Source organism: Thunnus albacares, chromosome 1, assembly GCF_914725855.1.
Source record: "Thunnus albacares chromosome 1, fThuAlb1.1, whole genome shotgun sequence".
NCBI classification, from domain to species: Eukaryota; Metazoa; Chordata; class Actinopteri; order Scombriformes; family Scombridae; genus Thunnus; species Thunnus albacares.
Window position 1 is genome coordinate 38,162,410 of NC_058106.1, and position 24,227 is coordinate 38,186,636.

A 24,227-nucleotide genomic window follows, 5' to 3' on the forward strand; every position below is an offset into this window, starting at 1 on the left:
CTCCCACTACTGTATCTGCCATTACCTCCACCCCCCCCCATCTCTGCTTCACCCCCTCCATCTGACATCGTCCTGCATCCATCACTGTCCGTCTCTCTCTGTGTTTCTGTCTAAATCACCTCTGAGTGCCAGCAGGACTGATCCACGCCTCCCATTACCTGCACCTCACCTCTCTGCCATTTGAGCCTCTTTTCAGCCTTGTTACATTCAGAAATAACTTTGTGCACCCTGAGTCTTGAGGTAAAGATGTAATAGTGATGGCGGAGTCACTTCCCACCATGTTCTGACTTTCATCCTCCTCCACATCAGTTTCCATTTCCTTTTCTCAGTCTCCTCGGGTTTCCACACTCTTTGTTTATAGTGTATTCGCTTAATCTTTCCATTTCTTAGCAAATATTCACTGTTTTGTCATCTCTTACAGTTGATCTCCTGCTGCCTCCATCATGTCTCTGGCTCCCTGAGAACAGCTGCAATACACTGAAACTATCACTGTGTCCCATTTTCATACTGTATATTTATAATATACAGAAAATGCTTTATATTAATCTGTTTTACATAGTTAAATACAAGAAATTAACATACCAAAATACTTTATACTAACAAGAAATGATGAGAAGTTTGCATCAGGCTGTGGGATTGGTCCATAAACATCACGGAGAGCATAAAAGCCACAATTTGTGTGTGTTTAGTCGGCAGACGCACACACAGACCTCTCCAACATCAAGTTCTTTCACTTAGCTCTACAAATATGCAGTCTGTAGAGCGTTTCCATCCACCTGCTTTTATTTGCATTTTCTCTTTGTGTATAAAAAAGAGTGTAAACACAGAAAATTAGAAAAAAAAAATCCTGAAATATCACAAAAAAAGTTTTTACTCTTATCTGAGCTGTTAAAGTTGGAGACAGACTGAGTGAATAAATGATGACGTGCGTGAATCATGTGACTGAAATGTCACTGAAGAGCTGAAAACATCAGATCTGTGCGGAGCGATGATGAGGAGACTGTAACCTTCCTCACATCGATACATGAAACTAACAGAAACGTCATATTTCCATCATGTTTTCCATTGTTTGAGTTTAACGGCACCGACTGTTTATCTGCTAATATTCATACAACAGCAGTGGATGGAAACACGTATGGACCTCATCAGCATAACAACTGACCCAGTGTGGGATCGCGATCCGAGGTTTGAGAAACTCTGAGGTTATAAAACTGTTCTGGACTAAACAGCGTTCAGTCGATCCTTCTGTTTACACTCAGCATGACAAACACACACTTCAAATGTTTTTAATGGCTTTTAGAGACAATTAAGCTTTTCAAACTGTCACACTGGAGCATTAACACTTTCTGCACACTTCTGTTCTCCAAAATGAGAAGAAAAGAGCACTCAGGCCATCGTCATCTTCATCACTGTGAAATCATTTACATGGAAATGGATTTTCATGGATCCATTAATCAGAATAAATTCATGTTTTGTTTTGATTAGATAAAAAGTCAAACATTACAAGCCTGCGCACATAAAAACAGCAACTATGTCGCTGTGTTTGTGCCTCTGACTGACTTCTTCTCCGTTGTAACAGCCGTCGAGGCTCATGGGTATTGTAGTGTTTTGAGCCGTCCGCCAAAATGACAAAACATGATTTCTCAGAAACAAAGAGCAAAAGTTCCTCAGGTGTTTTTGCTTCAGGGTTATTACCACATTCTGCAGTAGAGTCGAGCCTGATCTGCATGTAGCAGATTTATGACCCAAAGAGACTCAAACATACAACAAAAGTGTATTAAATCACATCTTGAAGATCTGGAGACACTTGGCAGACTGGTTTAAATCATGATGTTTCCTACTATGATACTCAGCTATCTGTCCTTCCAACCAGACGACTCCTGAGCGAAGAGAAAATGAAGCTCATCCACTGAACTATAAGTTTGAAAACACCCTAAAACTAACAAGTAGGGAGCCCAGTATTTGTATTTGTATCTGTATTTGTTGAGGCAGCAAAATTATTTGTATTTGTATTCGAATAAAAGTAGAAAGAGGCTTAAAAATCCTGTTTTTGTTTTTACTATGCTTTTAATTTTAGAAAATTAAAGTGTTACAATAAGTGTTGATGAATAAACTACCTTATGAAGGACGACGTCCCCACACCAGGTCTCTAACTGGAGTCTCTCAGATCATAGACGACTGCGCTGACTACTGATCTAAAACTTTACTCATCGCCTCATTGCAGACAGACCTCTACCTATTTATACACCCATAACACAGAGACAGCACAGCGTGTAACATGTAGAAGAACTTCAAAGGTGATTCTTGCTTTTCACTTTTCATTTATTGCTTATTTTTTTACAACCTAACTTTGTGGAAAGGAGAAGAGGAACAACAGGTTCTGGAGAGTCCGTTGGGACCCCTGATAGATGTCTAGACTGAGATAACGATGTAACCGACCTGCAAACTGGTCTCTGACATGACAAGTAATTTTTTTAATATTTGTATGAAACAAATATTTGTGCTTTGCCGGATAATGTATTTGTATTCAGGCACACCCCTACTAACAACATATGGAGACTAGATGACAAAGATTTTCACTCAGTGAAATATCAGCATGCAGATGGAGCTACCGGGTTTGTTACAAAAACATTTTGAGTCTCTGAACGTGCATCGTAAAGACCTCTGCCTGCTCGTGTTTAGTATTCACTCACATGTGTCCTCTGCAGCGCTGGACGAGCTGAATACAAATATTTATTAATTAAGGGCTAATTTCCTGCTCCATTGATTCCAGCTCCCACGTAGCTCTCCTCCTCCTCTCCTCGGAGGATCAATGAGAGCAAACACACACACACACAAAACCCCCCCAAAGTACAGACATGGATGAGGATTTTCTCTGCAGACCTCATTCTTAACACAGATTTTTTTTTTTTTTCCACTTTCATGGATTTTCAGCGTTGAGTCAGTGAGGTTGGAGCTTCCACAAACTCCTGATGGAGTTTGTTGTGTTTGAGATCAGGAGATATCACCTCTGGGTTTCGCTGTAGGGGGGGGTCAAACTGCAAAGAAACTCTCAGTGAGTCAGAGAGTATCGACCATCCTTACTTGGACCTGCAAATAGAATTTTAAGGAGTATATTTGTGATTTGTGATGAATATCTTGTAGAAGGAATAAGCAGAAACATAAATATCTGGGTTTCTACTACATTACTGCCCGTTCTGGAGACTGAAACACAATCAGCTGTTTCATCATGTACATTCAACTGACAGTAATAATGACATTTCTTTCTGTTTTTGTTGAGGAAGTGTGAACCAAAACAAACCAAAACAAACTTTTCCATTTGAGTTCAGACCAGACAGGACCACCTCAGGTCTGATTTACTTTTCTACACCAGAAGTGAAAGCAATTTTTTAAAGAGTTTAAAGGCTTTTCCCCTCCCCTGACACATTACGGCTCCATCACTTAGCGGCTGTCAGTGTGCGGACGGACGGCTCATCAGGTCTCCCGCCGGCAGGCAGCAGGTGGGATCAGTGTGCTGAAGGTAACTGATGCCAGTCAGAGTGAAAGGAGCGACTGGTAACATCATGTTAAAGGACAACAGCTCTGTCATTTATAACTAAAGCTCTTGTTTCCCCAAATCAGTGAAGATCTGCTGTCATGGCCTTTTTTGACTCATTTTTATAAATACTGAGTCTATTCTAAACATATTTATGATATTTTATTCACTAGAAGTTGTTTAGATTTCTCTGAATCCATCTGTCCTTACAGCTCAGACTCCTCTCTGTCCTCCTGCTGACTATTTACATAAAATCTGCATTATTAATGAGCTCCTACTTCGATTGGCTGGAGGTGTGGCCTCCACCTTCACCTCCAGCCGATAACCTAACGAAAGCAGCAGCATGTTTACCTGCAGTAACGTCTGCAGCTGGAGATGTAAGACAGTATGTAGCGTCTATGAAGCTGAGTCTGATAGTAGCCGGAGGTCGCTATCGTAGCTTTAGCTCACACAGTACCGGCTGCGATGCAAACAGCGACTACAGACGTTACGAACACGCTCAGTGTAGCGCTGGGCGGCGGCGGACTCGTGCTAAAGCTTCTTGCACTTTTGATTTGACGAGTTCAGCCTCAACACCGCTCACTCATCAGCCACAAAATTTCACAAAAATAACTTAAAAAGGAGCCGAGAAGATAGAAATGAGTCATTTTACAGCATGATTCATCCAGCTCTTTAATATTTGAACTGAAAAAATCTGAGCAGACTAGATAAGAACTAGAACTGTGAATAATTTAACAACTGTAAGTTATAGAAAATGAATGATTAATTAAAGAATAATATATTTAATTGAAAAATTAATATATAAGTATTGAATAATAATAATGATAACTGCAATTTAAATGTCATTATTATGTGTTATTTTGTGTTTAAGTAACTTGATGTTAATTGAATCTGTACTCTGATTTGGTTCAGTTAAGTTTTATTATGGAAAAACGTTCACTTCGTCAACATCTAATCGACTTTTGATTGTTCAGTTCAGGACGTTTCTTCTGTAATAACAGTAAAGACAGAGAAGACTGAACATCGAGGACGTTTTTTAGACTTCAAACATCACAGCTGACATCAGCTGCTGCCGTGGAGCCGATCGTTTCTCAGAATACAGGAAGTGAAACTGCAGGAACACGTTTCCAGGAGAGACGCTGAAGAAGAAGAACGGAGGCTAAGACAGGAAGTGACATCATGCATTCGTTTGCACACAGTGGACTCTGTGGCTTGATCCTTTAAGCAGATGGGTAACTATTGTGCTACTAACACACACACACAGATTCACAATAAAACAATATTTAATGTTGTGATTAGCAGCACAGTGTCTGTCTGTGTTTCCTCAGCTGTGAACGTACTGATGTGTAGCATTAATTCTCCTCCACCGGGATTCATCTGTGACAGTTTGTCATAACCCCCCCCCCCCCCCCCCCCAACTGAGGACAGACAGTGATATGAGCTGTTCTCACTTTCCTTTCATTTCTGTTATCTTCTGTATTTCCTTCCTGATCACAGCAAAAAAAAAAAAAAAAAAAAAGCAGCATTACGCTGAGAGAAACCCGCCGAGCTTATCAACACTTTTACCATCTTCTAATGTGTTTATCTGGCTTCCTGGAGTTTAAAGTAGCTTTGTGCTGCTCAGATTTATCTCAAATAAAGGTTCTTATCTGGTTGCACATATAACGTTAACAGAATAATAAAAAAAAATGTTAGATATTATAGCTGTCAAGGGTATCTGGCTGTAAACATGATGCACTTTCTTACAACGTGAATAAAGAAATTAAACACAGACTCATTCTAGTTCAGCTCTCCTGTTCACACATGTTTACTATCTATATATTCTGTCATCCTGATGATATTGAATGTCCCTCCTCTGTTTCTTTTCTCCTTTAAAGGTTTTTTGTGATTTAAATAAAATGTACTTGACTTATTTTGTTTTCCTGTGTTCCTGCTTTAATCACCATTAGGAGATATTTATTGAACCTGCTGCAAATTACCGTCAAAATTCAGCATCACCGCTACGGCTGCAGCTAAAGGTTATTTTAATTAATTTATTTATTTATTTATTTGCATTTTATTTCCACTATTTTTGCTTGACAAATGACTGAGATGGTTAATAGTTTATCAAAAATAGTTGCAGATCGTTTCAGCTCTACTGTGTTTATATATATATTGGGGATGTAAATGTGCCCAGTTGGACTATTAGATATAAACATAATCAATAATCGTTTAGATCTCCTGGTGTTGTGTCGTCAGTGGGAGATTTCTGGTAAAACTTTTAAACTCCTCGGACTAGATTACTGCTGTATAAAAAAATATCACAATATCAAATTCAAGCACTACACTGGAAGTCTCACTGGCCGCTTATTGTACCGGACTGGAGCTGCTGGGAACCATTAAGTCTGGACAAACAGCCTGGAGGGAGCCGAGATAAACAGATAAACTAATCTCTCATCATCTGTGTGTCTCATAAAACCCTTTAAACCTGCGTTTGCCAGAATTTCTTGCTAAATTCCCTGCTGCAGTGTTCAGGTATAAATTTCCCTCCTCACTCAACAGGAGCGCCTTGAAATACATATTTCATGACACCAAACACACTATTTTCCACACTGCTGTTTTTCTTCCATTCCAGTCCCTCGGTCTGGTCGGGTCAAGTCTTTTTATTTATAAGAGCCCAATGTCACAGATGACACATTCACCTGAGGGGGCTTCACAATCTGTATAACATACAATCCCCCCCTCCGTCCTCAGACCCTAAACCTGGATAAAGAACCAGGAAGAGCAGAAGAAGAAGAGGAAGAGGGGAGTCTTCCTCCAGGATGGACAGGAAAGACCAAAATGGCAATATGGAAAATCAGGATGATAAAATGATAGAAAAAGAATATTAACAGGAGGACGATGAACTTACAAGTGCTGCCTCCTCGCACCGTCCTGAAGTAAATAAGGTCAAACACAAACCTAAAACAATCAACAAATCAGAAGAATCCTCAATAAATATCGCCATGATCTGTTTTTTCATTAAATCAAACTCACATCTGCAAAACTCTTCACACACATCTGCCGCAATGCGCCGACCTGAGCAGCAAAAACCTGGAGAGCAAACTACAAAAAAAAAAGAGAGACGTTTTGTGTTGTGTGAAAACAAACGATGTTGACAAAAGAGCGACGGAGGTGAAGAACAATAATTAAAAATGTGTCAGTCAGAAGAGAGAAATAAATGAAAGGCTCTCACTTCCTGCAGATGCAGTGAAATGTTTGTACAGAGCAGATTGAAGAAGCTCTCAGACTGTTCAAATCCTCAAAGAGAGACGACAGATTGAGAAACCGCCGAGGTAGAGGATGTGATAGCCTGATACTGATGAGCTGTGTGTGTGTGTGTGTGTGTGTGTGTGTGTTTGTTTGACACTTCTCCCTCGGTGCAGAGAAATGCAGCACTAACAGCCCCGTATCCTTCTTCCTTCCTGAGTAGAGTTGAAAGTGGAAAGTTGTGAGTTTGAATTAGATCTCTCCTCTCTTGATAAGAGAGCTGCAGCGCTGCCGGGCACCATCGACCGTCGCCTCCCAGAGTTCCCCCGCTCCGCCCCGAAGCTCCGCCTGACGCTAAAACAGCCGGTAATTACATCCACCGCACCGGAACGCCGAGACACCACCTAAACAAAGAGTCGATAAAGTGCTGCAGCTTTTAAACAACAATAAAGACCGAAGATAGAGCGGAGCATCCGAATATTACTGAGAGTTAGAGAGGCAGAACATTTGGTTTTTATTTAGCCATTAATGGCCAAGGTGAGCGTTCAATGGAGCGGAATAATGAGGCGGATCAATGACCATCGACCCGCTGCCCGGCTCACCATACTTCCCATTACACTGATGCCTCGGGGCAGCCTAATCTGCTCCCTAAGTAAGAGGGTTACTGGAAATAACATTCAAGAAAGGAGGAGCAGCAGAAGGTTGGGAAGGACTATTGATTCATGCCATAAATGATAAAAAAATATTGATCGTTTTGAAGGTTTCAGATGTTAGTTTGGACCTGGAGAGGCCACTCGGTACCTCAGGAGTATTTTTATTTATGGTAGGATGAGTCAGGTTCTGCTCATTTCCAGCAACATGTTATATTTATACACTTATTCACTGGTACACTCCCAGTAAGGACACCAGCAGGAATCCAGTTTTTGAAATGTGTAAACCAGCTGAAGGAGGCTTGTTGAGGTGCTTCAGTAAACATCAGGACTCAGTTTGCTCACTGATATGTTGACAGGACTGCAGATACACAATATTATAACTTCTATATTAGCTCCCATCAAGCTCTTGGAAATATCAGACAAAGTATAAACTTTATTTCAAACATGGATCTGCAACAAACTCTATTATATCTGTTTAAAAGGTCTCACTTTCTGGTCATTACAGGCCTGTAGAGTAAAGACTTTGATTATGACCAAATACCTGCAAAGCTAATGACATTACCATCATGACTAACATGCATTTAGCATGCTAACATGCTAAACTAAGATTAAAACAACATTATACCTGCTAAACATCAACATGTTAGCGTTGTCGTTGTGAGCGTATTAGCATGCTAATGTTAGCATGTAGCTCGAGTATGGCGTCTCACAGCTGCTGCTATATACATATCGCCTCCTTGAGGATTCAGATCAGCGTTTTTTGTACTTGTATGGATCATGTTTGAGCCTTAGATTAGTTGCATCAGTACATAAAGGACACATCACCTGCTGCGTTGACACAGCTCAGCTTCTCCTCGCTGTATTTGGCAACTTCCTGGCTGGTCCTTTGTTTTTATTCTAAATGATTTAACTTGAATATTTAAGATTGATTTTTTTTCTTATAATAGTAACACACAACAACAGTGAGTTTATTACAGCAGATCTTCTCTTTATTCACAATACTTCAGTTACAACAGCCTGCATGAGACAGATTTTTAATATTAAAGGTGGATTTAGATGCATATTGAAGATATAACTGCTTGAATAAAATGCTACTTACTTTAGTTTGACGTCATTTTCTTAGATTTTTTTAAACTGTGTATATACAATATGCGGTTACTAACCTGCAGTGGTCAAGATGTTGTTTATGACACATTTTGACACTTTTTACTCAAACAGTGATTTGTAACGTTTGTCATGTTGTGACGGATCGACACGAAGAAAAGGTCAAAGTGAAAATATGCAGCACTGAGTTTACAGTACAACCAGATAATTTATTGACTTAAATATCACAATACAGTTATATAAAAATAACTTTACATGATGAATTAAAACATGATTCCATTAATAAAACACACAGACTGCAGTAGGATTAAATTACATGTGAACACCACATCACTTCCTGTTACACAGAACTCTCTGCTGCGTGTAGAAATACGTCCCCGGTGTCTCCCTGAACATCACTCACACACACACACACACACACACACACACACACACACACACACACACACACACACACTCACACATACACACACACACACACACACACACACACAGGAACGAACACACGACGGTAACGAATGCAAAGACTCAGTGAAGTCAGACTGTCAGATTAGTTTTTGCTCATTTGAGGCTTAATTCGTTTGTTAATTATGTTGTTTGGTGTTTCGTGTTTGAGGCTCCGGAGGTTTGACTGAATAATCTGATTTCAGCACAAAAACACATTAAAGATGAAACTGAAGCAGATTTTTCACCACTAGGAGGCAGAAACAGCTGACTGCTGCTACATGAGAGTTTATGAGTGTAAAAACATTCAATTTATGTTGTATAATTTACATTTAAACCCATTTTAAGAATTTAAGATGAAATATTTAAACTATTTTTATAACTGGCAGATACTATAAGGTTTAAACAAACTAACAAAAAACAAATTAATAAACAAAAGTGAATTTTAAAATGATTTTTTTTCAAGAAGTTTTTTTTTTTAACAAGTGCACATTAACTCTTTTTTTAATCTGCTTTCTTTTACCAGTTTTAACATGAAACTGATCTATTTACAAGTTCTACAGAGTTAAACCAACAACCACACATCAACACATTAAAATAAAAAAAACAAAACAGAATATTATAAAATAAACACAAACAAAAACGTGTTGGTCTTTTATTTTCTTAAATTGTAAAAACATCAGACTAACATTCAGTTTCATTCATCACATCACAGCAGCTGTTTAGATAAAAAAAAACAAAACAAATGTAAACAGACTGAAAACATCAGATCTGTGTGGAGCGATGATGATGATGAGGCTGTCACCTTCCTCACATCAATACATGAAACTTACAGAAACGTCACATCTGTGATAATTTATTTATTAGAGTAGAATAGATTTATATAGGAGAGGAGTTAAACATACATCTACATCATATTGCATTACAAGAGTCCCGAGAGATAAACAACAACAACAACAACAGAGAAACAAAGACTGAGTTGTCATTGCAAAAAGAATAAGAATAAATAAACATGATGGGAGCAAAGAGAGTTTAAACAGAGACAGGAAAACAAGCTACTGGCATATCTTACCCCCCCCCCTCCCACCCGAGGGCCACATTGACGAACAGAATCAGTTCATAATACAGACTGAAGAGTATTGATGATTAACATTGTTGGAGTTATCATAGTGCTCCATGCTGACTCATCAATAAACTGACTGAAGGAGTCAGATCTCAGAAGACAGACGCTGAGTACAGGATTGATCCGGACAAATCGATCAATCAATCAGACTTTATTTATAGAGCACAAGTCATACATGAAAAGCAACTCCAAGTGTTGAACGAATTGAGTTTAAAGTTTTAAAAAAACATATACGTGAATAAAATAAAGTAGAATAAAACTAATAATAAAATAATAAATAACAGTGAAAGTGCAAGCCAAAGTAAACAGATAAAAGTCAGAATAAAAAGGTTTGTTTTAAGTTTTCTTTTAAAGATAAATAAAGATAAGACTCTCTGCCCCCCCCTCAGGTCCTCATTGCGGGTCTCAGACCTGAACCACCAAGAGACAACTAGCAGAGGACCTGATGGATCTAATGGGACCGTTCAGTGTTTTGTAGACCTATAGAACAGGAGTGTGCCCGAATACAAACACGTTATTCTGCAAAGCACAAATAGTGGGTTTCTTACAAATATTTGTTTCATTCAAATATTTTAAAAATTATTTGTTTTCGGGAAGAAAAAAAAAAAAGTCAAATACCAGCGTGCAGGTTGGTTACATCTCTATCTCAGTGTCTCTCCTCTGTGACGTCTATCAGCAGGTCTCATCCACCTGCTACATGACGCACATTTCCTCCTCCTCCTGGAGATACTGACACTTTAATTTTCTAAAATTAAAAGTGTAATAAAAACAAAAACAAATATTTTTAGACCTCTTTCCACGTTTATTCGAATACAAATACAAATAATTTTGCTGCCTCAACAAATACAAATACTGCACATCCATAGTACATACACATACATACATGCATGTTTTAACATGTTGTCACAGTGCACAGATACTGTAGCCTGCAGTTTATTACTGAGCGGTTCCTCCACTGGTTTCCTCCTCACTTAGTTGGACACTTTGTGATCATTTGGGACTCAAAACTCCAGGATGCTTCCCATTGAAGTTCAGGGAAAACCAGGTTTCTGCTGGACTCCAGCTGGTGCTTCAACACATCCAGTTATCCACTCATACGTCATGTAACTGCTTTAAAATCCTTGTAAAATAACGACCTTTTCTTGTGATATTACAGCTTTTTCTTGATATATGATTTTATTCTTATAATATTATTATAATACAAATACAAATAATTTTGCTGCCTCAACAAATACAGATACAAATACAGATACTGGGCTCTCTGCACATCCCTACAATAAAAGCATCTTAAAATCAGTTTAAAACTAACAGTGAAGTGGTTTTAAAACAGGTGTGATGTGAGATCTCCTTCTGGTCCCGGTCAGAACACCAGCAGCTAAATGTTGTATAAGTCTGAGTTGATCTGTGGTGATCAATGGTTGACCAGAGAGGAGAGAATCACAATAGTCCAGCCTACTGGTGATAAAAGCGTGCACTGGTTTCTCACTATAGATTTGGTCACATGCTGGATGCCGACATCAAAAATTAAATCTGTCTATAATGACAGATGATCTCTGTGCTTCTGCTCCGGTGACGAGTACCTCTGTTTGATCCCGGCTGAGCTGAAGAAGCATTAATGTTTAAATCTTTCCTCCTGTTCATGTTGACCATTAGAAGACGGTGGACAACATGACACAAACCTTCTTCCAGAAGTCTGCAACCCCCGAATGTTCCCGTAGTATTTGAGGAAGAGTGTCCAAGGAGTTACGAGTAAAAATAGAAGAATATTCTGCAGATTTCAGGTCCTTCTTGTCATATTTAATATCATATTTCCATCATTTGAGCTTTAACTGCTGCTCTTTTAATGGCGTCATCTTGTTGCGTCCTCTTTCTTCTTCTGCAACGGTTTAATGGCACTGCTGTTTATCTCTTAATGTTCACACAACAGCAGTGGATGGAAACAAACATTTTCTGTAATTCCAGTTTAAACTGGTGCTACATTGGGATGGAAACTTGGCTTGTATGTTAAGAACAGAGCAGGAGTCAGGATGTGGTGAGCTTATCTTTGCATAAATTACCATCTAATTTCTTCAGGGCTGCGACTAATGATTATTTTAATTATCGACTAACCTGTCAATTATTTTTCTCAATTATTAGTTTAGTTGTTTGGTCCATTAAATGTCAGAAAATAGTAAAAAAAAAAAAAAAAAACATGGATCAGAGTTTCCCAAAGCACAAGACGACGTCCTGAAATGTCTTGTTTTGATATTCAGTTTACTGTCATAGAGACTAAAGAAACCAGAAAATTCACATTTAAGAAGCTGGAATCAGAGAATTGACTTTTTTTCTCAAAAAAAAAAGACTCAAAACATGATCAATTATCAAAATAATTGGCGATTAATTTAATAGTTGGCAACTAATTGACTACACAAGCGTAAAAACAAATAATTTGTAGTTTTTAGGGGGAGTTACAAGCTGAAACTGTTTCCTGACGATCAGCCTGGCGCAGTGACTTCCTGCAGTCTTCAGAGTGATGTCAGGGCAGGTTTGGTAACATCGTGTCTGTAAAGACGCCAAAACCAAAACCTGAGCTCACAAACATATCTGGCAACCGAAACTACAGCCGGAGACGCTGCACAGAAGTTCTGAGCAGATGGAGACGTTGTGGTTTGCCAAGAAATATTAGTACTTTCCCCCCATTCAGATATATCCAGTCACACAGGACTGCCTGCTGTAATCATTCCTCCTGTTCATACTGAAGACGAAGATCCCTTCATAATGACCTTAATGGAAGTGATGGAGGATAAAATCCACAGTCCAAAAGTTTATCTGAAGCTAATATGAAGCTTCAGCATCCAAATGAGTCAAATCAAGTAGATATCTTTCAACGTTACAGTCTTTTTAGTGCCAAAGTCCCTCTTTTTGTTACTATACTTCCACCTGCAGCTCAACAGGGAAACACTGTCCGAGGAAACACAAAGAGGGAATTTGATGCTAAAAAAGACTGTAAATGTGTCAGATATCCACTTGATATGACTAACTCAGACTGCTGAAGCTGAATAGAAGCTTCACACAGACTTTTAAATGACTGTGTGGACACACTGTGGATTTTTATCCTCCATCACTTCCATTGAAAGCACATTTGAAGGATCTTTTAATATCCAGTATGAACAGGAGGAATGATTACAGCGAGGAAAAACCTCTTTCACTGCTCATATGGACACCTGACTGCTGGGTTAAGACAGACTTGGACCAGCAGATAATAAATCCAGTCTGAATGGGATTTCAGGATTAGACAAACGAGATAGAAGATGTGATGTTACATAAAGCAAAGTGACGCAACATGTAGATATTTCAATAAAGTTGTCACCACTAGTACGACAAACACATATATAAATCAAAATAATTCATTAGAAAAATAGTCTCACAGGAACGAACTGATGTCCTCTGGCTGCAGTGACAGCAGACTCACACTCACAGGAGGAGGAGGAGGATGAGGAGGAGGAGGGGGAGGATGAGGAGGAGGAGGAGGGAGGGGGTGGGGGCTGGTATTGCCGCCACAACTCATTCACTTGTAAATTGGGTGAAATAACAGGACCAGATGTTCTCATTATTTAGGAGCAGCATTACCAGTTGGTGTTTTGGACAATTTCCAGTGACCACAAACCTCTAATTTCACAGAGAATTGTGTCCCTCCGTCCTCTCCAGCTCCCCCGCTGCTGCTGACAACAGCTTACCAGAGAAAAACAGCAATCATGTGCGACCCCGGCGGGGTGGCGGGTTTCAACTGTGTGTCCACCAACGCTGTTGTGAATAAAGGTTGTGGAAATATCAGTCAGCTGCCTCTCAGTACAGTGACGAGCTTGAAGGAATCCTCTCTTACTTTATTAATTTCACCAACAAAAAATTTGACCATAAATATATTTGTTGACAGTTTTTTCATGACACAAACAATCCCGAAACTAAATAAAAAGTAACTTTGAAAACAAAATATTTAACATTTTTCAACAACAAATAAAAACGAAACAAACTGTTTTAAGTAAAGTCTTACAGGAACGAGCTGCAGCCATACAGAAAACACTAACCTGTAAACAACGGTAACAACACTGATTTGTAACCATGGTAACAGGACACAACAAAGATGGACACGGCCGGAGCCTCAAAATGCTTAAAAGATATAAAAATTTCAAATGAGACAGAATGAAAATCAAACGTCACCAATGAAAACTAAACTAAAAGGTTTTTTGTTACTAAAACTAAATGAATATCAGGAAGAATGAACGCTGCTGACTCATCCCGGTTCCTTAATGAGATTATTAAAGGTTCAAGACGTGTCTCGTTTAGCTGAACAAACAGACTGGAAACTGAAATAAACAGTAAACAAGACTTTGTTGGTAAACAAGCAGTTATCTTCCTGTCAAACGTTGCACAAAACCTCTTAATATTCCAGTCATCAATAATTACAACATTATAAAACTGATATTAGATATTACACTTTACAGAGATATTAAAAATCAGCACATTTGAGAAGCTAAAAATGAAACAACGAATTGATTTTTTTTATCTTCTGTCTTTTTACAGCGACTAACTGTTCTTCAGCTACGTCTCACTAATGTTTACAGCAGTTTTTAGTTAGTTTGTTTGTTTGTTTGCTTTTGTAAATGACATTTTAATCTCCTCAGTAAATATCACGTCTGACAGCTGAACAGAGAGAATCAACTGAAGCACTAATGTATGAAAATAGATCTACTTCACACAGTAAATAAAACTGTTTGAAATATATTCTAATTATTGTTTTTCTCTTAATATTTTTCCCTTTTTAAATGTATTCTAATTCATATTTCCTGTTGTATCAAAATGTATATCCTTGAGTTCAGACTACAGCATCTATAACAGTTGAAATATGATTAATTGTGGGTTATAAAATCAATTATTGTTTATTAGGAACACCTGTCTAGTCTAACACAATCCAACACAGCAGCTCTGCCTCAAATGCTTCTTTTATGAAGCTTCTTTAGTCATAATAAAGTGCTCTGTGAGTGTGTATTCTGTGTTTCATCAGTCAGTATTCAGACGAGGATGTTCAAGTGTGGGTAAACAAACTCTTCCTGGTGAAATAAAAAAGAGACGCGAGACTCCATCAGAGCGTGTTTGTACGCTGAGCTTCAATCTCGTAACCTGGAGGGTTTTCTATCTCGCAGCAGTCTGTTTCCTCGTCACCGCCGAGCGTCTCCCGGCTCTTACATTAGTAGATTCAGGCCTGAGAAAACACTAATTAGACCTTCATCTTCATCTTCGAGTGACAGCGGGGGGGGGAGACCGGAGCGGGCGAGAGAGAGAGAGAGAGGAATCAACCGACTCACAAACAGAAAACAAACCAAACAGACGCTCTGACAAATGTTTGCCAATCTCACGTCTACCCACTCACAGAACATCAGCCACACTCCAAAAGGTTGTGTTTGCCTAATTGAATTAGCGCCTGTGGTCTCATTAATGTGCAGCGTCAACAAGGGCTTAACAGGAGTCGGAGCTTTGATTGGAGCTGGGTGCCGCTCGACAATAATTCCCTGGCAAACAACGCTATCAGGAACGCCAATGGCCACACTCGGATTAGTGCTGACAAAACCATAATTGGATTTCCTGTACAGTTAATTGAATTGGGCTAAATGTGTGTCTGCCATTGTTTGTTTTGTGTTTGGAGGATCTGCACAGAATCTGGAAGTCGTCATATCCTACTTTCTTACATCTGAAGTGTTTAATCTCGTCTTAAACTGAAGTAACTTTATCCCTGTTTTACTGCTTTATTGTAAATGTTATGTTAAGCTTTTTGTGTTGTGTAATATTATTATATTACCATCAGTACCACTGTTGAAAGTATCTATAGCCTCTTCAGTTAGGTTTCATATTTTTATTAAAGTATTTAGTTCTTTGTTTCTAAACTTTAGGTTTAAAGGTGAAAGATCACAAAACAATACTGTGTGTTTTTGGAAAGCAGTTATAATATATTTTGCTTAGTTTGTATGACTTGTAAAATTTTGATAGTTTATAAGTTGAATGTATAATCTTAATTGTTACACACTATAATATAGTTATAAGCTGATAATAAATGCTAAACCAGAGGGATTTAAAAGTGTTTTAAACTGTTTTGACTCTGAATTTACAAAGTAAGTTTGGAGTGGAGGAGGAAGGAGGAAATATGAAAAGTGTCCCAAAAAAACAGGAAATACTAAATTAAAGAACCAGAAGCTGTAAACTGTGCAGAAACACAGAGTAAATGTATGTATTTACTTCTCACTTCTGTGTATCTGACTGAGCAGAGATATAAATTTTTTTTTTTGTGGATTCATTTCAAAATAAACAACAGATATTAACATGAGTAGAGCTGCAACAATCAGTCGAATAATCGGTCAGTCAATCCAAAGAAAATGAACTATTTTGATAATCAGTTAATGGTTTAAATCATTTATTGAGCAAAATGACTCATCAGTTCCAGCTTTAAAAATGTAGAATTTGCTGTTTTTCTTACAGTCAGACAATCAGAGTCGGAGCGTCTGTCAGTGTAACATGATTGATCTGAACGTGTACTCAGTGTTTTAATGTATCATTGTTCATGAGCTGCTTTCATCCTGTATTGTTTAGTTCACTTAGGTGTGATTGTTGTGTGTGGATCAATGATTCTCAGTGAGCGGCGGTGCTGTGCTGCGGTGTTGGCCGACACCATCTGACAGCACAGGAAGTCCGGCAGCTTCTCTCGTCGTCACTGCTGCTGGGCATTAAAGTGTCTGTCATGCAGTTAAGAATTTACTGCCACTTCCTTCTCACATCTTTATGAAGCAGCCACAAAAACAAGGCATCAAGAAGGTGGTTTAGATCCAGAGCACCTTTCAGCTGTCAGTCACGTCTAAATGGCTTTATGAGGTTATTTACTTGTTGTGTGCTGTGAGTGCAGTGTCTGTATTGTTTGCCGTCTGTATGATTTGGTGGCGAATGAGTTTCTTCTCTTTGAGGATTAATAAAGCCGTCTGATCTAATTTGTAACAGTTAATCATGAAATTCTCATGTTTATTTTCTGTTTTTCTTCAGATGAACTTTAATGGATAGAATCATACCTGTGAAATCATCATCAGTCGTCTGTCCACAGGTGTCCCTCTAGGATCTATCCTGGGCCCGTTGCTATTTGCATTATAAATCAACCATCTGCTACCTGTAAACACTGAAACCAACATCCAAATGTATGCAGATCACATGTACATGGTAGCAACATGACACAAGTAGCTAATGAACTACATGGTTCATGTGACAGCATGGGAACATGGGAATGTTTCTAAAACAATGTACGTTTTCACCGAGACAAACAGCTGTGAAGCCAGATGTGTTTGTATCAGCGGAGAGGTTGCAGGTCGTAACAGAATCCACGTTATGACTGAACTTTTCCTTCAAAGCTCAGGTGAAAAAGGTTTGTAACAGAGTCAAATTCAATCTTTCAATTTTCAGATACATTGGAAGTTGCAGGTCAACCAAGAAGATGAAACAACTAAAACAACTACAGACTTTTGAACAGATGAACATTTAAAATCCTTCATAAGAAATCTGCACATTTTCATCATTGCCTGATGTTACAGTTTGGGAAAGACATTTGTCTACACAAGAGCAACATTACATATCAGTATTGTATTGTGTGTTTGTGTCACATGTTTTAATTAGTAGCTTATAATGTATTATAATGTCCTGTATAATATTTGTAACTCACGTTAATATTCTCCTTTCTTTTATTATTGCTCTGCATGCCGATAAATTATCTCACTAACTTTGTAACTTTAAATCTTATATTCTTTTTTTCAGGATGACTTTGTAGCATCTTCGTAGCCTCTTGGCTAACTTATTAATGTACACTGTCCCTGTTAAATAAACAGATAAATAAACAAATAAAACAAGATGTGGGATTAGCGTAGATGTAGGAAACATCCTTCCATAGCAACTATTCCATACAATAACTAATCAGTTATGAAGGAACAGATGTAAATTTCTAACTAAGTGGTGAATTAATGTCATTTCTTTCTGTAATATTTGTTATCAGATGTGGTGAAACTCTCTCCTGAAGCTGTCCGTGTTTTGGAAGGTTTTTTATGACATGTATCACCATCAAAACACTAATCTGACTGTGATAAAAGTTTTATATTGTTAAGTTTTCATTTGTATTTTGATACACAGAGTAACTCCAACGCTAGCTAACATGCTAATAATATTTCATTCCTGTATGATGTGAAATCAATCAGATGACGAGTGAAGAAGTAGAAATGTCAGAAGTCTTCCTCTCATGTATTTATGTTTTTGACATTTCTTTTGTCTGTAAATTGTTCTCATTAACGTCCTCTGAGCCTTTAATGACTCGTTAATGCTGCTCTGTGTTTTCTGCAGTCTGATGTCGATGCAGAAAACACCAAACAAGATGAGTCACGGGGGCCCACGAGGCTGCGGCGCTGATGAGCCTGCAGTGCAGCGTGGGTAATTAGGCAGCGCAGGGTAATCAATCATCACACTCCTTCCTTCCTCCTTCCTCCTCCTCCTCCTCCTCCTCCGATCTTAAAGGAGGAGCGGAGCAGATTAGCAGCTGGGTGGGTCTTTAATGTTTCACAGTCAATCAAAGCAAAAACAGGTTTTCATCTGAAAAACATCATTTTTCACCTGCCAGCTCTCATCAGATCAAACACCTGATCAATCACAATTTGACAGTTGATTTAATATCTTGTGACATCGGTTCATCTCTGAACGATTGATCACCGTTTGAGGAAAGTGATTTGATTCACAACACAAACGATACACTGAAAAACACTTTAACTCTCAGCCGTGATCGATGCTCCGCTCGTTACTGCGGATTGATTCAAAACTGACAAATACATTCATTAAATTAACATTAAAATGCCACATTAGGCAGGAAATAGCAGTGATGTGCAGAATGTGCTTACTGACACTCAGGTTAGTTATCTTCTGGAAATACTGTATAATGTAAACATAAAGGAATAAACAATATAAATATATTAATAAAGGAATCTGTATTTCTCCTCAGGAATTTTATATATGTTGGGAAAAAAATTGTAAAGGTGAGTTCTGAAAACACGTGACGTGAATTTTAGACGATTAGAGCAGCACGAACTGAGGCGTCTGCATGAGTTTCAACTTGATTAAGTACAGAAACGAGAGGAAAAAGTAGAAAAACTGGAGGGAAATAAAGAAACCAGAGTTCCTGGTGAGTTCTGAGGTTTCCAGTCAGTTTACAGCAACGTCTGTACAAGCTGCAACAATTCAGCAGTGACATTCGGGTAAATGAGACGAAGCAAACATTCGTTTCCTGTTTGGTCCAAATTGTAGCTTCCTGGAAAGAATTATTTAATCTGGCAGAGATTTACAGGGGAAATAGAGACTAAATTGTGAGACTTAATTTATTTGTATTAATAATAATTTTATTTATAGAGCGCTCTTCAAGATAGTCAAAGACACTTTGCAGGCAACAAGACGCGCTGCTCGTTAGTTTAGTTAGTTGAGTTCATGAGCAGATCAGTTCATTTACAGACAAGTTTGTTTGTTGGGAAGAACAGCTCCATTTGAATAAAGAGACATTAAAAAAAAATCAAAATAATTCAAATTCACTATGAGCAACCCCTTTGACATTTGTCAATTTAAAAATATAGATTAGTGCAGCTAATAATAAAATAATAATAATTAATTTAAAAGGCTTTATGTATATGTAATGTAAAAAGTCGCTGTAATTTTTAGCAAACACGATGAAATAGAGGGTTTGTTAGGGGACTATTTTCTGCGGCGGATGAATCCCTATTTGGTGCTCCGGTGAGTATTTCTGGCAGCAGTGTGTGTGTGTGATTGAAGCAAAACAAACTGAATGGACACACAGATAATATTTATTTACTCAGCAGAAACCAACCGAGAGCAACAGTCTCATTTCTGATGGTGCAGTGGTGGCTGTAGTGGTAGTAATGGTGCAAACACACAACCAAACAACCAGAGAACAAAACGTGTAAAAAGTGTAAAACCAACAATCTTACATCAAACATAAATACGACACAAACACAAGACAAATAACTTAAAAAATACAAACGAACGCAAAGAAAAAGACTAATATAAGTATGATTACACATGAATAAAACAGACACATTAAGACAAACAGGAGAATTTATTCTATAAAACATCATCCAGCAGAATCTTAAAACTGGAGGGATTTTATTTTACTGAAGCTTATTCCACCAGAATCTGTATTCATACATTGGATATCCAAGGTAATACATTAAGGTGATACGGGTACAATATCCCATATTTCTAAGTCTTAAAAGTTGATAATAAATAAAATGGCAGCTTATTTAGGACGGCTTTATAAATAAAAAAAGAGATTGTGTTGTTCCCTTCCAGTGGTAAATGATGCCCGCAGCACTTTCTCATAGAAGATACAATGACGGGCTCTAAAAGTGTCACCTGTAATAAATCGAAGAGCATCACAGGGCAGCAGCATGTAGATTACATCTGCCTGTACAAACTACTGCTAACAGAGAGACACTGAATCTGCAGCAGAGGACTCAGATATATCAGGCTCTGGATACACACATGATACTTGTTAGTAGATCATTGTTGGTTTGAGACCCTTCTATACATTTACTCCATGTAAATTGAGTGTTTTGCCCTGAGTCAGGACTGATAAGGCAGCGTGCAGGTTTACAGTCGTGTTCTTCCTGCTGTCTGAGCTTCTTTAAAGTGTTTCTCCCTCAGGATGAAGAGGCAGAGTACAGTAATATCTCCCGTGGAGGCCGACCCGGCTCTGACAGGACTTTCTCCAATAGCACAGCGTGAGAAAAAAGGCTCTTCAGGGTCACGGTCGATTCATCACGGTGCTGAGGATACTGGTGAAAAAACATCGTCTCTGCTGGGACACTGAAAACCCCCACAGTGAACCGGTGGATGGAGATTAAAGAAGTGTAGAGAGAGAGAGAGGAAAGGTTTAGAAATGTAACATCAGTTTGTTTCCTTTATGCCAGGATCAGACATGTTAGCATGACTTACTAAACAGACTCCAGCCAATCACAGCTCAGCGATCGGTTGTTATTTCCCTAAAAGGCATTTTAATTATATTTCATGTTCTAAGTTATTTGATGACTTTAAAAAATAAGGAAACATTTTTAGAGATATGAGGCGTCCTTTCCTCTGAAGCATCATGTGAAGCGACGTCAGCTGATCAGCTGTCAGTCGGCTGTAGCGACTGTTGATGCAGTTTGCGTCTGTACACACGTGCACCGTGCTGACACTAATAAAGGTGCAGTTATCACTACTAGAGCAGCTGTTTCCTGTTCAACAAACACCTGCACATGAATAAAAACCTGCTTTCTGTATTTCTACTGTGTGCTGATCAGACACATGAACCGTTTCTACTGGCAGAATGTCTTTATATTATTGTATTTATTGATATTCTGATTGATTGATTTATTTATTTTGAGGTTTTTATATCATTAAGCAGCTTACCAGTAATGTTCCATATGTATTCAAATCCAAAAATTAAAATTTAGTTAAGCTAAAACAGACGTACTTCCACAAATGATCGAACTCATCTTTGCTCAGGAATTTACAGCTTCACATGTTGACTGAATGGAAATGATGATAAATGATGTAAAATATAAACAGACAGACTCAGTCTCTGCTCGTCTGAATATAATGTTATCATGATAAAAGTTAATGAGGGACATAAAAGATCATGAAAAGATCAAAAACTTTATAATAAATGAAGATGATTCTTTTGTTCAGACCTACAATTAACAGATTTTTAACTAGTTTGGTGCTTTTTTCCTTTCCTTATTCAACAGTGAGGTTTTTCAATCTGAGAGCATGATTCATTGATTTCATGGTCATATTTTGTAGTTCTTTCCCTCAAACCCTTCCCTTGCTCTCTAATAGCCTCTGCTTGCTTAGATTCGCTCTGCTTCTGGTCAAACCGTCTTGCTTTCACTCAGATATATCGTTGCTGCTTCAGCTTCAGCTCTTCTCTTCACGCTCAGGCTTGTCAATCGTCTGCTCTCAGATTTCAGTCTATTACTAACCTGAGTCTCTTGTCACCCTGCAGATGATTGATTGGTGTAACAATGAACACCTGGACCCCATGTTCCTACATTACTGAAGCCACTGCTGCAGCTCGCACTGCTGCTCCTTTAACTCGGTTCTTGTGAAATACACACATTTAAGCTGTTCTGTTAGTACACTGTGTACATTATATACTTACTGGCGCAGTGCGCGGCTGTTGTGCACTTACCGGAAATGACGATCGCAAATTAGCATTAGCATTCGCATTATCGTTCGTGCTACCAAATCATTACAGACTGCTAAATTAACCCAACAAAAACATACTGATGGCTTATATCCGACAACAGTATAGTGGTGCTTAGTGCTAAAAAACACATGTATAACTTACATTTGTATAATGCAGCGATGTTCACCGTAGTTACAACGTACCTGGCTGCCATTTCCAGTTTGAGAAGTGGTCCCTCCCCTTCTGCTACGTAGCCAAGATGGCGACGATTGAGGGTGAGAAGTGTCCATAGTTCCACACTCAACTTTTTGACCGTTTTCAGTGCACCATCCGGGTTCTCACAGTGCACTGCATTTCCCATACTTCTCAATGTGAACGCACTCATGCACTCAAAATGTTAAGTGTAAGTACAGAAGTATGAGATTTGAGACACATTTAGTCTTTTTGGAGTTTGGAACAAGCTTTAAATTAAAGAGGTCTCAGACTTGGTTTGCAGTATACAAGACTAACACTGAGCACTGAGCTCCTCCTCCTCCTCTCCATCTGTATGCATTCCTGTAACATCAATGCATGTCAATAACTTTGCTTCTTCCCCGGAGTTTTTTGTGCTTTCTCATCTCACAGGAAAACCTGACTCCCGGGCCGAACCTTCGCGGTCCTTCACAGTCCTGATGGCATCCTTCCCTGGCTGTTGCTGCTCGTGCTTGTTGTTGTTGTTGTTGTGATTTTTTTTCTTCTGTCCCCCCTCCCCCTTTCCCTCTTTCTTTCTCTCTCTCAACCCAACCGGTCAAAGCAGATGGCCGCCCACCAAGAGCCGGGGTCTGCTTGAGGTTTCTACCCGTTAAAGGGGAGTTTTTCCTTACCGCTGTCGCCAAGTGCTGCTCATGGGGGAATTGTTGGGTCTCTGTATATTAAAGAGTACGGTCTTGACCTGCTCTATGTGAAAAGTGCCTTGAGATGACTTCTGTTGTGATATGGCACTATATAAATAAAGATTGATTGATTGATTGAATTGAAGACGGTATCATCAGCATAAATTCACATTACAGTGCAGAGTTGAAAAATGTTATTAATGTAAAGAGTAAATAGCAGAAGGCTTTAGAAATACTGTTCTTCATCCTGTGGAGACTTTTAGTTTCTGTGAATAATATTTAACTGTCATAAGAGAAATGCTGTACAAAATGTTACAATGAATGCTGCTGTTTAGTCTTATATTTCAACCCGTACAGAACATAATGGATATCAGAGGTTCTGTGGGCTACTTGTCCCTTCCTCCTCCTCTATAGCATCACATGTTTTGGTATTCCTAAGTGCAGCTCTGGCTCATCAAAGGAGGTTAGATTGGTGATGTGTGTTTTCTGTCTTTGTACATGTTTATCCTGTCGGGAGCCTGATAACAGCGGCAGAATAATGGAGCCGAGCAGGCCTGCTGTATGAAGAGATAAGCTGCAGACGAGGGTTACGACAGAGGAGCCAAATGTCAGCCTGTCACGGCGCTGATGACTCACAGGGTGACAGAAGTGAGACATTTCACCACAGAGGAGGTGTGAAGGACGGAGGAGCGTCTGGATGTGCATCAGGGCGGATAATTAATCTCTGCAACGGCTGCACTTAAAGAAAATAAATGAAGCATGAATCACATGATTGTCTTTCTAAATGTTTTTTTGCTATTGTTAGTAATGTTGGAGCATCCTCTCCATTCATTCATTGTTTTTTTGACCACTTCATAAAGGAAATACACAGACAGCATGTGAGGCTGATGCTGTTCCTGCTCAGGTGTTTTCATGCCTTAAAATAGAAGCATTTATTCACATGAATCAGCTCAACTTTGACAGCAGCAGGATATGAAGAGCAGATGTA

At 38.7% G+C, this 24,227-nt stretch overlaps 1 long non-coding RNA gene across 1 annotated transcript; it reads right to left on the bottom strand.

The window, feature by feature from the left end:
* Window positions 1–19,965: 19,965 nt before the first annotated feature.
* LOC122987909 lies at window positions 19,966–22,315 on the bottom strand. The gene is made up of 2 exons (XR_006404660.1): window positions 22,162–22,315; window positions 19,966–21,004 (listed from the first exon to the last, which is right to left on the bottom strand). It is a non-coding gene; the product is annotated as an uncharacterized LOC122987909 (long non-coding RNA).
* Between the last annotated feature and the right edge of the window lie 1,912 nt (window positions 22,316–24,227).